This window comes from Aotus nancymaae, unplaced genomic scaffold (genome assembly GCF_030222135.1).
Source record: "Aotus nancymaae isolate 86718 unplaced genomic scaffold, 86718_ANA_hifiasm-v0.15.2.pri h1tg000029l, whole genome shotgun sequence".
Taxonomy (NCBI): Eukaryota; Metazoa; Chordata; class Mammalia; order Primates; family Aotidae; genus Aotus; species Aotus nancymaae.
In genome coordinates, this window is record NW_026988442.1 from 30278685 (window position 1) to 30289654 (window position 10970).

General features: G+C 44.6%; 1 pseudogene; it reads right to left on the minus strand.

Moving 5' to 3' along the window:
* LOC105727382 (small ribosomal subunit protein uS2-like) overlaps positions 1 to 6094 on the minus strand; it is a 108894-nt pseudogene extending 102800 nt beyond the window's left edge.
* Between the last annotated feature and the right edge of the window lie 4876 nt (positions 6095 to 10970).

The following is a 10970-nucleotide window of genomic DNA, read 5'->3' on the forward strand; positions in this document are numbered from 1 at the left end:
GGGTGCTCACAGGCAGAGGCGAAGCACACTGAAGCAATCAGTCCTGTTGTACGGGTTTTCTTAATGTTTTGGCATTTTAAGTTCAGAAGCACAGCTTGGTTTTATAAAATAGTTTTAGTCCAGAGGGCAGACTGCACAAAAGTCCCTAAACAAGCTCTTCTGGATAGAAGCCACTACAAATGTCTCTTTACCTGCTTTGCCGTAATTTTTACCCCAGAACCATATGGAATAAGTCACCATGCAGGCCCACTTATACAAGTTTTTTCAACACAAGTTACACCCAGCGTGCCTGCCTTGCCTGCCTTCTCTTCCACCTCTTCCGCCTCTGCCGCCCCTGAGACAGAAGGACCAACCCTTCCCTTTTCTCCTCCTAGTCAGCCTGTTCAACAGGAAGAGAGGGTAAAGATATTTTTAACAATCCACTTCCATTTGATGAATAGTAAATGTATTTTCTCTTCCTTGCAATTTTCTTTTCTTTTTTTTTTTGAGGCAGAGTTTTGCTCTTGTTGCCCAGGCTGGAATGCAGTGGTGTGATCTTGGCTCACCACAACCTCTGCCTCCCGTGTTCAAGTGATTCTCCTGCCTCAGCCTCCCGAGTAGCTGGGATTACAGACATGAGCCACCATGACTGGCTAATTTTGTATTTTCAGTAGAGATGAGGTTTCTCCATGTTGACCAGGCTGGTCTTGAACTCCTGACCTCAGGTGATCTGCCTACCTCGGCCTCCCAAAGTGCTGGGTTTACAGGGTGAGCCGCCGCACTCGGCCTCTTGTTTGCAATTTTCTTAGGTTTCTTTTGTCTATCTTTTCTTCCTGCAATTACTTTTGCACAAACCTAATAATATTCAGTGCAGATTTGAGGCAATGAATTGATTTAATTGTAGGGGCTCATTTGAGCCCCTGGCATGTCTTTCTGTATGTACATTTTTTTTTCTAAACTGGTTGAGTTTAAAAATGTAATAACTTTGCCCAGACCCACACAGCCTTTTTCTTCCCAGAGTCAATGTAATTTGCATGTGTTATTTGGCCACGGGAAATCCCAGAGCAGTGTAGCTCTTGTTGTTTTTGCAGAGCTGCTGAACACCTTGTTTGAGAAGTCAGGGCCCAGGAGGGCAGCCAGGGTGATGCAGGGCTTATCAATTTCCAGGTGAATTTGATGCAGGCACGTGGGAGCGGCAGGTGCTGGTCGGCTTGGGTTTCAATCTCATCTTCCACATGTGCCAGCTTTGAGACTTTGGCAAGTTACTTCAGCTTTCTGTGCCTTATTTTTCTCATCTGTAAAATGGGATAATAACAGTCTCTACGTCATAGGATTCTTTTGACTCACACATGAATTATTACACATTAAGCACTCCAAACACTGCCTAGTTCACTGTATTATTTATTATGCTCCAAGTGGTATTTGGACTTCTTAAATGAGAATCACCAAAGGCAGGGCTTCTCAAACTTTAATGTGTACAGAAAACACCCAGAGATCTTGTTTAAGTACAGATTTCGATTTAATAGGTTGAAGGGCGGGCCTGGGAGTCTGCGCTGACAGGAGCAGAGCTATCACAGGTGATAGTCAAGGTGCTGTTTGAAGACCATGCTTTAGGGTTCAAGGACTTTGAGAATTTAGAGTAAAATTGCAGATTCCTAGGCCCCAACCCAGACCCATGGTTTCAGGACCTCTAGGAGTGGGTCCCAGGATCCAAGTGTTTAACAAGTCTCCTAGGTGATTCAAACACACCAAAGCTTGACAGGCTAGAATGAGTTAATTTTAGTGTAAGGAAAATGTGGCTTGTTCATAACTTTCGTGGGAGATAATGTGTCATTTTGTGTTTAGGATTTAGGTGGTTTCTTCTTCCCTCCCTCCCTCCCTTTCCTTCTTCCTTCCTTCCTCTCTCTTTATTTTATTTTTTTTTTATTTTGAGATGGAGTTTCACTCTGCACCCAGGCTGGAGTGCAGTGGTGCAATCTTGGCTCAACCTCTGCCTCCCAGGTTCAAGCAATTCTCCTGCCTCAGCCTCCTGAGCAGCTGGGATTACAGGGATGTGCCACCATGCCTGGCTAATTTTTGCATTTTTACCAGAGACAGGGTTTTACCAAGCTGGTTAGGCTGGTCTCGAACTCCTGATCTGCCTGACTCGGCTTCCCAAAGTGCTGGGATTACAGGCATAAGTCACTGTGCCCAGCCTCTTCTTTTCTCCCTTCATTTTCCTTCTCTTTCTTTATTCTTCCCAGGTCAGGCAGCATATCTTAGTGGATTTGAGAAATGCTGGATTTGCTTCTCAATCTCACCCTTAGCAGTGATAGCTCTATGGAAGCATGTGCTATGAGAGGACTGTGAAAGGGACCCAGGGATTGATTTGGGAAGCTGGCAGTCATCGCCAAGTCCTGACCGTCCTGGGCTGACTGCTGCAGAGGCCACAGGTCAGAGTGTATCATCTTACATGTTCTGGCCACTGGCTTTGGACAGTAGTAGTATGTGTGGAGGTTTGTCCTCCTCTGCATGATAAACAGCTCAACAACAGGGCCCTTTATTGCTTTTCTTGGGCCTTCCCCAGCACAAGACTTGATATCGGGGCTCATCAGTGCTTCCTGAATGAGTGGATAAGACATGCTGCAGCCACTGAGTCAGGCACCACTGAGCTATTGTGAGCTGAAAGGAACTCAGTCGCCGGGTGCAGTGGCTCACGCCTGTAATCCCAGCACTTTGAGAGGCCCAGGAGGGTGGATTACCTGAGGTTGGGAGTTCGAGACCAGCCTGACCAACATGGAGAAACCCCATCTCTACTAAAAATACAAAATTAGCCGGGGCGTGGTGGCGCATGTCTGTAATCCCAGCTACTTGGGAGGCTGAGGCAGGAGAGTCACTTGAACCTGGGAGGTGGAGGTTGCAGTGAGCCGAGATCACACCATTGCACTCTAGCCTGGGCAACAAGAGTGAAACTCCATCTCAAAAAAGAAAGAAAGAAAGGAACTCAGGGTTCAGAAACATTGACTTTGACCACCTTAGCTCAATTCAAGTCAGCAAATATTAGTGAGCACGTACCTTGCATCAGGGCCCATATCTGAGGCCGCAGAAAGGCAGTCAGATCAAATAATTAGAATTTATCTGTAAGTTTTCCTATGCCTCACTTGTATTTGGAGAGTGATTACAATGAATGCGACTGGCCATTCAGTCAGTATTTGTAAAATAAAAACGAAATCATCTCTACATTTTGTCCTTTCCAAGATTATGTTAATGGATGTGCTCTTGTTTTATCTTCACAGTCACTTTATGAGCTGGGTATTATTACTGTCCCCGTTTTACTGAGGAACAAACTGAGCCTCTGAGAAGATAAGTAACTTATCTGGCCCCTGGCAGTGGGGAACTTGAACCCAGGTCTGGAACTCTGCTTGTTCCATGGGCTGGAAGTGGGGCATAGGAAGCAGGTCGTGGACGGACTTGGGTAACAGAGGTGCTGACCCCCTGGGAAAAGGGGAAGGATGCTGATCCTTGGGACACGGCTGAGGTTGCCACGCTGCATCCCTTCCTCCAGGCACTCAGTGTCATGGGAGGGGGCTGGTTGATCGTACCCTCAATGCCGAGACCCATCAATGAGAAAAATTTCGAGTTTATAAAACGGCAGCAGGTTATGAAGCGTCGTGAGTGAATTGATCGCTGAATCATATTTAACTCTAGCTTTCAAATAGTCAGGAGGAAGGAGAACGAAAAGCCACAAGTGTGTTTACACACAGGCACCCCTCCCTGCAGGCCCCGAGTAGAGGTTCAAATCAAGGCAGCCTTTCCTGTGGGCGTGGGTGAGGTGCCCGGCACAGGAGCCAGCTTTGCACTTAGCGCAGGCTCGACAGCAGCATAGTTTAGCAGAGGCAACGTTGACAGAAACCAGAGAGCTGCAGACAGGCTTTTCTACGTTTGGAACCGGAGCACGTTTCAGGTCCTGGTGGCTGGGCAGTATCCTGTGGCAACTGTTAAACACTTGGCTGAGACCCGATGGGCAGATGCCTCTGAAATCTATGCTGGTCTGAACCCTACCTGGGGTATTTTGTGCTCTTAGGGACACCATAGTAATTGATGTAAGTGTGCAAATGATGAGCTGAAACTATCTGATACTGGAAGAAATTCAGCCTCACTGGTAATAAAAGATAAATACCTGAAAATAAGATGTCACTTTATTATAATTTTTCCTGGCCATTTTATTATAATTTTTAGATTGGCCAAGATTTAAAAAGGTGACAGCTCTGTGGGCTAGACAGTGGAGACACAAGCCCTCTTCTGCACTGCTGAGGGTTGTCAGGATTCTGTAGCAACATCTTTGAGCGGGCATAACCTTGGACTCAAACAATTTTCCTTATAGGCAATAACCTACGAAATAGTGGGATGTGTGCACGAAGATCTGTGAGCCAGTCTATGTGTTGGGGGATTTGTGTTTGGAGAAAATTAAATGAGTAATGAGAGGTGAATAGTTGAATACATTTTGGTATATCCATAGAATGAAATTCTAGGCAGTCATAAAATGATGATGCCAGCTTTTATGTGTTGTTACGGAAAGATGTTCCAGATATATAATTTGGTAGAAAATATGGGTTACAAAATAGAATGTATAGTATGAGCTCATTTTTGTAAAAAAAAAAAAACACTTCAAACTATATCTAGATGTGAAAAATGCATGGAAATATTAACAATAGTCATCTTTGGGTGATGGGATTGTAGATGAATTCTGTGGTTTCTAACATTTTTCAAAGGAAAAGTGATTACTTGAATAACACAAATGGACTGTAGAGGCAATGGACCAGGCTGGTAAGGCCTGCGAGAGGGTGGCATGGCAGCTGAAAGGAGGGTGCTGGGGTCACTGTGGACCTGGGTGTAGCTTCTGCTCGGATAGGAGTTGTCTGCGGGGCTCTGGGCAGGTCGTGCAAGCTCTCTGAACCTTGGTGTCCTCATCTGAAGAAGGGGGTCTGATGATACCTACTTCATAGTTGTGCATGAGGATGAAGTGGGATAATTTCTGTAAAGGACTTGGCACATGATAAGCCCTCAATAAATCTTAATTATATATAAATATTCTATCAATATTGAATGCTAGCATTATCTATCTAAACACGCACACACATTCATCCACACAGCTAAAAGAGTAGACTCTTTTTCTTTCTAAAAAACTTCTTAGAAACTAATGTTTATTTTCAGTCAATCTTATTTCCATGTGGTTTAAGAGCCCGTGGAAGAATAGCTGAAGGCCATTCAGTGGTTGTGCTACCCATTCAGTGGCCTGAGCAGGGGGAGCTGCAGACCGGTCTTCCGTGGCAGGCTGAGTGCTCCAGTCTTGAGTAGAGAACTGCTGGATAGGCACAGAGGACACCTGCATGCCGTGAGACCAGCGGCAACCTCAGGGTGAGCAGCAGTGAACTCAGGAGCTGGAGCAGTTTCATTCACCTTGAAATTCCTCCTCGGTCACAGCTTTTCAGCAGAAGCCTGCTCTTCTTTTTCAACCTCTTCAGGGTCTCTGTAGAAGTAGCGATCAGGCGTCACCTCGCACGGGTGTTTGCGGGCAATGGTGTGACCGCATGCGCAGAACTTCCCAGGCCAGCGTCCACATCAAAGCCAGAGTGAGCTCCTTGTTGCATGGGATGGCAATGTCCACATAGCACAGGGGAGAGTCTGTGTGACACAGAGCAATGGTAGGTAGGTTATAACATAAGATACCTCTGTGCGAGGCTGGTGGTCGGCCCTGCAATCAGTAACCACAAGAAGCCGTGGATCTGGGAAGCTGCCTGGATCTGGCTAGTGAAGGTTCCGGGGTGACGCGGCCAGCACTAGCAGTGGCTCCAGTGGCAGCGGCACACTTCAGCGCGGCCCTCTGGCCAGTGTTACCGGAGGATACGGCACTGATATCAGCAGGGTTTTCTATGGCAACAATGGCGCGAGCCAGCAGCAGCAGCTTCTCCCAGGTCTCCTGTAGATGCATGATGCAGATGCTGTCACTTTTCCTCTTACAGAGGTACTGTTCCATTTGGAAGCCAAGGTTGGTGCCACCTAAGTGGGTTCCTGCTGTAAGGAACTTAAAGACATCCTCCTCCTTCATTTGCAGGACATGAAGGGCTCCAGACATTGTGAAGGGCTCCCTTTAAATTATGACGCAAATCCAGAACAATGCTGTATGGACCCCTCTGTGGGTAGCACAGAAAGCGAGTAGACTTATTTTCTAAAACTCCCAAGGATGGACCCCATAGACAGAGTCACAGGGAGACCAATGTCAACTCCAAATTAAGAAGAACCTTCTAGCTACCCAAAGGTTAAAACGGGCGTCCCATCCCTGGAGGTATTCCAGTAGCTCGTGGGTAAACAGGTGGCAGAGGTATGGGAGGTGATATTTGAGAGTCAGATGATTGGGTTGATGTAGCCAGTGGAATCCCCTTCAGTCCCCAGATTGAAGCCATTGGCAAAGGGCATGAGAAGCTGGCTCAGGGTCAGGCAACCTGGGGCCTCACAGCAGCTCTGCCCCTTTCCCAGCAGGTGGCATGCTGGGAGTGCTCTCTCCTCTCTCAGTCCCAGTAGTCACAGGGCTAAAATCATTTCTGCTGTGCAGTTGTTAGAATTGGGAATAATATAATCTAGCTCCTACTTCTATTAGTATTTTTGTTCTGAAAATAGTGCAGCCAGGACCTGAGCAAATATCCATCCATTCATTCATCCACGCCTTCATTCATTCACTAGACAAATGTCTGTGGGACAGCATGCCCAGCTTCTGTAATGGGCAGGGCCCCTTTTATTCCTTTATTCCAAAGGAATAAAAAGGAATAATCATTGCTTCTGAGCTGCTCCTGGTTCATCACACCAGGGGCAGCTCAGGAGCAATGGTCATTTCTTCCTTTTTAGTCCTAATTAATAAATAGTACTTTGTTAATTATAATAACAGATGTTATAGTTTTTAATTATAATTGTATTTTATATCTTACAATAAAATATATATAATTATGACTATATGGCTAGGCACAGTGGTTCATACCTATAATCCCAGCACTTAGGGAGGCTGAGGTGGGCGAGTCACTTTAAGGTCAGGAGTTCAAGACCAGCCTGGCCAACATGGTGAAACCCCATCTCTCCTAAAAATACAAAAATTAGCCAGGCATGGTGGTAGGTCCCTATGATTCCAGCTACTCAGGAGACTGAGGCAGGAGAATTGCTTGAACCTAGGAGGTGGAGGTCGCAGTGAGCTGAGGGCATGCCACTGCACTACTGTCTCCAAAAAAAAAAAAAGATTATGTAATAACATAGTTATTGCATAATAATAACACATATTAATAATGGATACATGTTAAAGGTGAGTGTTTGGCAGTTTTTAAAGTTAGGAATGCATCATCAAATAATTCAGAGCCAAGCATTAAAGACCAGGAACAACGGTTATTTATTCCTTTTCTCAGGGTTCTCTGAGCAGAGCTTGCTCCTGATTGGGGTTCTTAAGTGCTTGTGAAATGAATGAATCAAGTAATCAGACTCCTGGTCTTTTGGGAGGCTGGAAGTGACTTGAAGGTTCTCATATGTGTTGTGTCAACTGAAAAAAAAATCACAAATGTATAAATGTAGAAAGGAGACTATTTCTTATAAAGGATCATAGCCTAGAAGGTGGCCATTCTCACAGATGGGGAAGCATCACCTCTGGAAGACACCGTTAGCAGGCATTCCAAGGGAGGGAAAGACGAGACAGGAATTCGTGAATGAGTGGGCCAAGTAGACATCCTCAGCAGGTTACAGGAGGAGCCATGAATATTCATGAAAGGGGTTCTGATGTATGCATGAACAAACGTGTGTTACGTGTGACTATGTTCACTTTGGGAAGGAGATAGTGTTTAAATGCATTTAAAGCCCCTGTAGGTCAAAAGGTGAAGCAGGGCCATGGAGGCACTTAGTGTGCAGCCTCTGTAAACCGGCCAGACCCTGTTTACGGTTGGCGGTCTCTTATTGGGAAGAAGTTACTGAAATCAGTCTCTGTCCAGTCAAAGCTGAAGTTGTGGCTTGTGGAACAGTGGGGCAGTTGGCATGTGGCGTGAGTTGCAATTGCTTAGTGTTGCTGATCTCGAGTCAGTGCTTATTTAGATGCTAGAGAAAAAGGGAAATTTTGCAGTTATTAGCATATGACTACAGTAGTTTCTTTAAGGATGCGCGCAACTTCACCCTTGCTTGGCGTGGTGTTAGATCCTGTTTATAATTTGTATCTTATTGCCACAAAGAGTCTATCCTGTCAGTCTTATGATCTCTGTGTTCACATGAATGATAGTCCGTTACTGAGTCTGAGCCACAAAAGGGAAGGGGTTTATAACAGGGTGAGTCTGACCTCCTGCCCCGTTATGGCCCAGAACTCAGTTTTTACAGTTTCTCCGAGGTTCTCTTGGCTAAGAGGGGGGTCCATTCTGTTGGTTGCAGGGCTTAGGATTTTATTTTTAGTTTTCAGTTGAGATAGAGTAATCCATCTTACCTCAATTCAAAAAACAAATATCAGTGGCCACTGTCTGTGGCTATGTTCCACCTCTGAAGATTAAGGGTTGAGAAATGATGTGTCTATTTCCTCTAAGGGCTCAAAGTGTAGCAGGGTCAGGAAGACAATGTACACACATGACTCTAACAGTTAAAAGTCACAGGCAAGGAAATGCTCTCAAATTCTCTTTTATTTATTTTTTAAATTGATTAATTAAAAAAAAATTTTTTCAAGACAGCGTCTCACTCTGTAGCTCAAGCTGGAGTGTGGTGGTGACATCTCAGCTCACTGCAACCTCTGCCTCCAGGGATCAAGCAATTCTCCTGCCTCAGCCTCCTGACTAGCTGGGATTACAGGTGTCCGCCACTGCACCTGGCTAATTTTTTGGATTTTAGAAGAGACGGGATTTCACCATGTTGCTCAGGGTGGTCTCAAACTCCTGAGCTCAGGCGATCTGCCCGCCTTGGCCTCCCAAAGGGCTGAGATTATACCCAAACTAATTCTCTTTTCATATGAAGATTCTGTCCAATCATTAATATTTATTTCCTAACCTTGTATAGTGAAGATAAGGAACTAATGACGTATTTCTGAACCTTCGGTCATTTGAGCATCCTATTTATAATTTTTACCCTATTTGCATAGGACTACATGCATCCAAATGATATTTCCCTTTAAATTGACTTTTTACCTAAATAAGTTTAGGTAAAAAGAAAACTATATTATCACCATTGTTGAAAAATCAGTATCCCTTGCTCTAAAGAGAAAGTAACAGTAACAAGAGCTAATATTGACTTAACACTGCACACCATGTAATGTTCTAAGCATTTTATGTGGATTAACTCACTTCTTCACTTTATGTGGATTAACTCACTTCATGCTCACAACAACCTGCTGAGGTAGGTGCTGTTATTATTCTCACTCCACTGAGGGGAAAGCTGAGGCTCAAAGAAGCAAAGCAACTCTCTGGAGTCACAGAAGTGATAAACTGAGCAGCTGGAATTTTGGCATCCAAGCGGGTGACCACCACGGTGAAGCCCTCTTCTCCGTCCGCCACCGTATGGTACAACAGAGTCTACAAATTATGGCCACCGCCAGATCCCAGCTTGCTGCCTATTTTTGTGCCATTCCCAAGCTAAGAAAGATGTTTTCATTTTTAAATTGGTTGGGGAAAAAAGTCAAAGGAAGAATAATATTTCATAATATGTGAAGAATATTTCAAATTTCAGTACCATAAATAAAGGTGTATTGCAACACAACCACACTCATACTTTATGACTTTATCTATGGCTGCCTTCACCTTTACTTGTGACAGAGACTGTGTGGCATGCAGAGTCTGAAATAGTCATTCTTTGGCCCTCTGGAGAAAGTGTTTGCTGACTCCTGATCTATAAGGAAAATTCTAGCTGGGCACTGTTGCCACTGACCTAGGGCCTATTGTTTCAAAGGGAGTGTTAAAGTGGCACGAAATAGAGGCTCCTCCATGGTTGTGATGACAAAGATCAATTGAAAAGGGAATCTCTTTCTTGATAGGTAGATTTAAAATTTTTTGTTACTTATTGCTGGGGTCTTGTACTCTTAGAAACATCTCAGGGTGGGCTGGTCATGGTGGCTTGTGCCTATAATCCCAGCACTTTAGGAGGCTGACGCTGGAGGATCACTTGAACCCAGGAGTTCGAGACCAGCCTGGGCAACATGGCAAGAACTTGTCTCTACTAAAAATTAAAAAGTTAGCTGAGCATGGTGGCGTGTGCCTGTAATCTCAGCTACTCGGAGGCTGAGGCGGGATGATGAGGAGAGGAGGTCAAGGCTGCGGTGAGCTATGATTGCACCACTGAACTCATGCCTCGGTGGCAGAGCAAGATCCTGTCTCATAAAAAAAACAAAACGAAACAAAAAAACATCTTATGGTTCATGTTTTATGGAAACTTAGTTGCCCTAGGCAATGTCTAAAAACTGTTCTAGCTCAAACTGTCTGTATTCCTGAGAGCTGGGCCATTATTTCTCCCAGTACAGTGAGTTCCTGGGAATGAAGTACTTCCAGGGCCTGGTTAAAACCCTCTCCATCCTGCCTAGTGCTAAAGGGTTTATTTTCTTTCTTGGCTTCATTGAAACTGTGAGTTTGAGATTTTACCCTTCAATGTGGCCAGGAAATAGCGCCTTTGGTGCAACAAGTTGAATCTGCCCAGCTGTGGCATGTATTGAAATGCATCTCCATTACTGAAAATTGAATTTTGTTTCTCAAAATCCTTCACTGGAAATATTGAACTGGAGCAGAGAATTACATTAGCTCAAGTTCAAATGTGGTTTGCTGTCATTGGAGCAAAATGGGTTTCTCTCCTGAATCTCTACAACTTCCTGTTCATTATTTTGGTGGACTTTCCTGAGAAAAGTGATAATTTGCTGAAATCGAAACATAATAAAAATGGCCCTCGTTTTCTAGAATCTTAAGCAGGTGAAACTGACTTTATTCAAATCCCAGAGCAAAGATGAGACACAGATTTTCGTTCTCTGA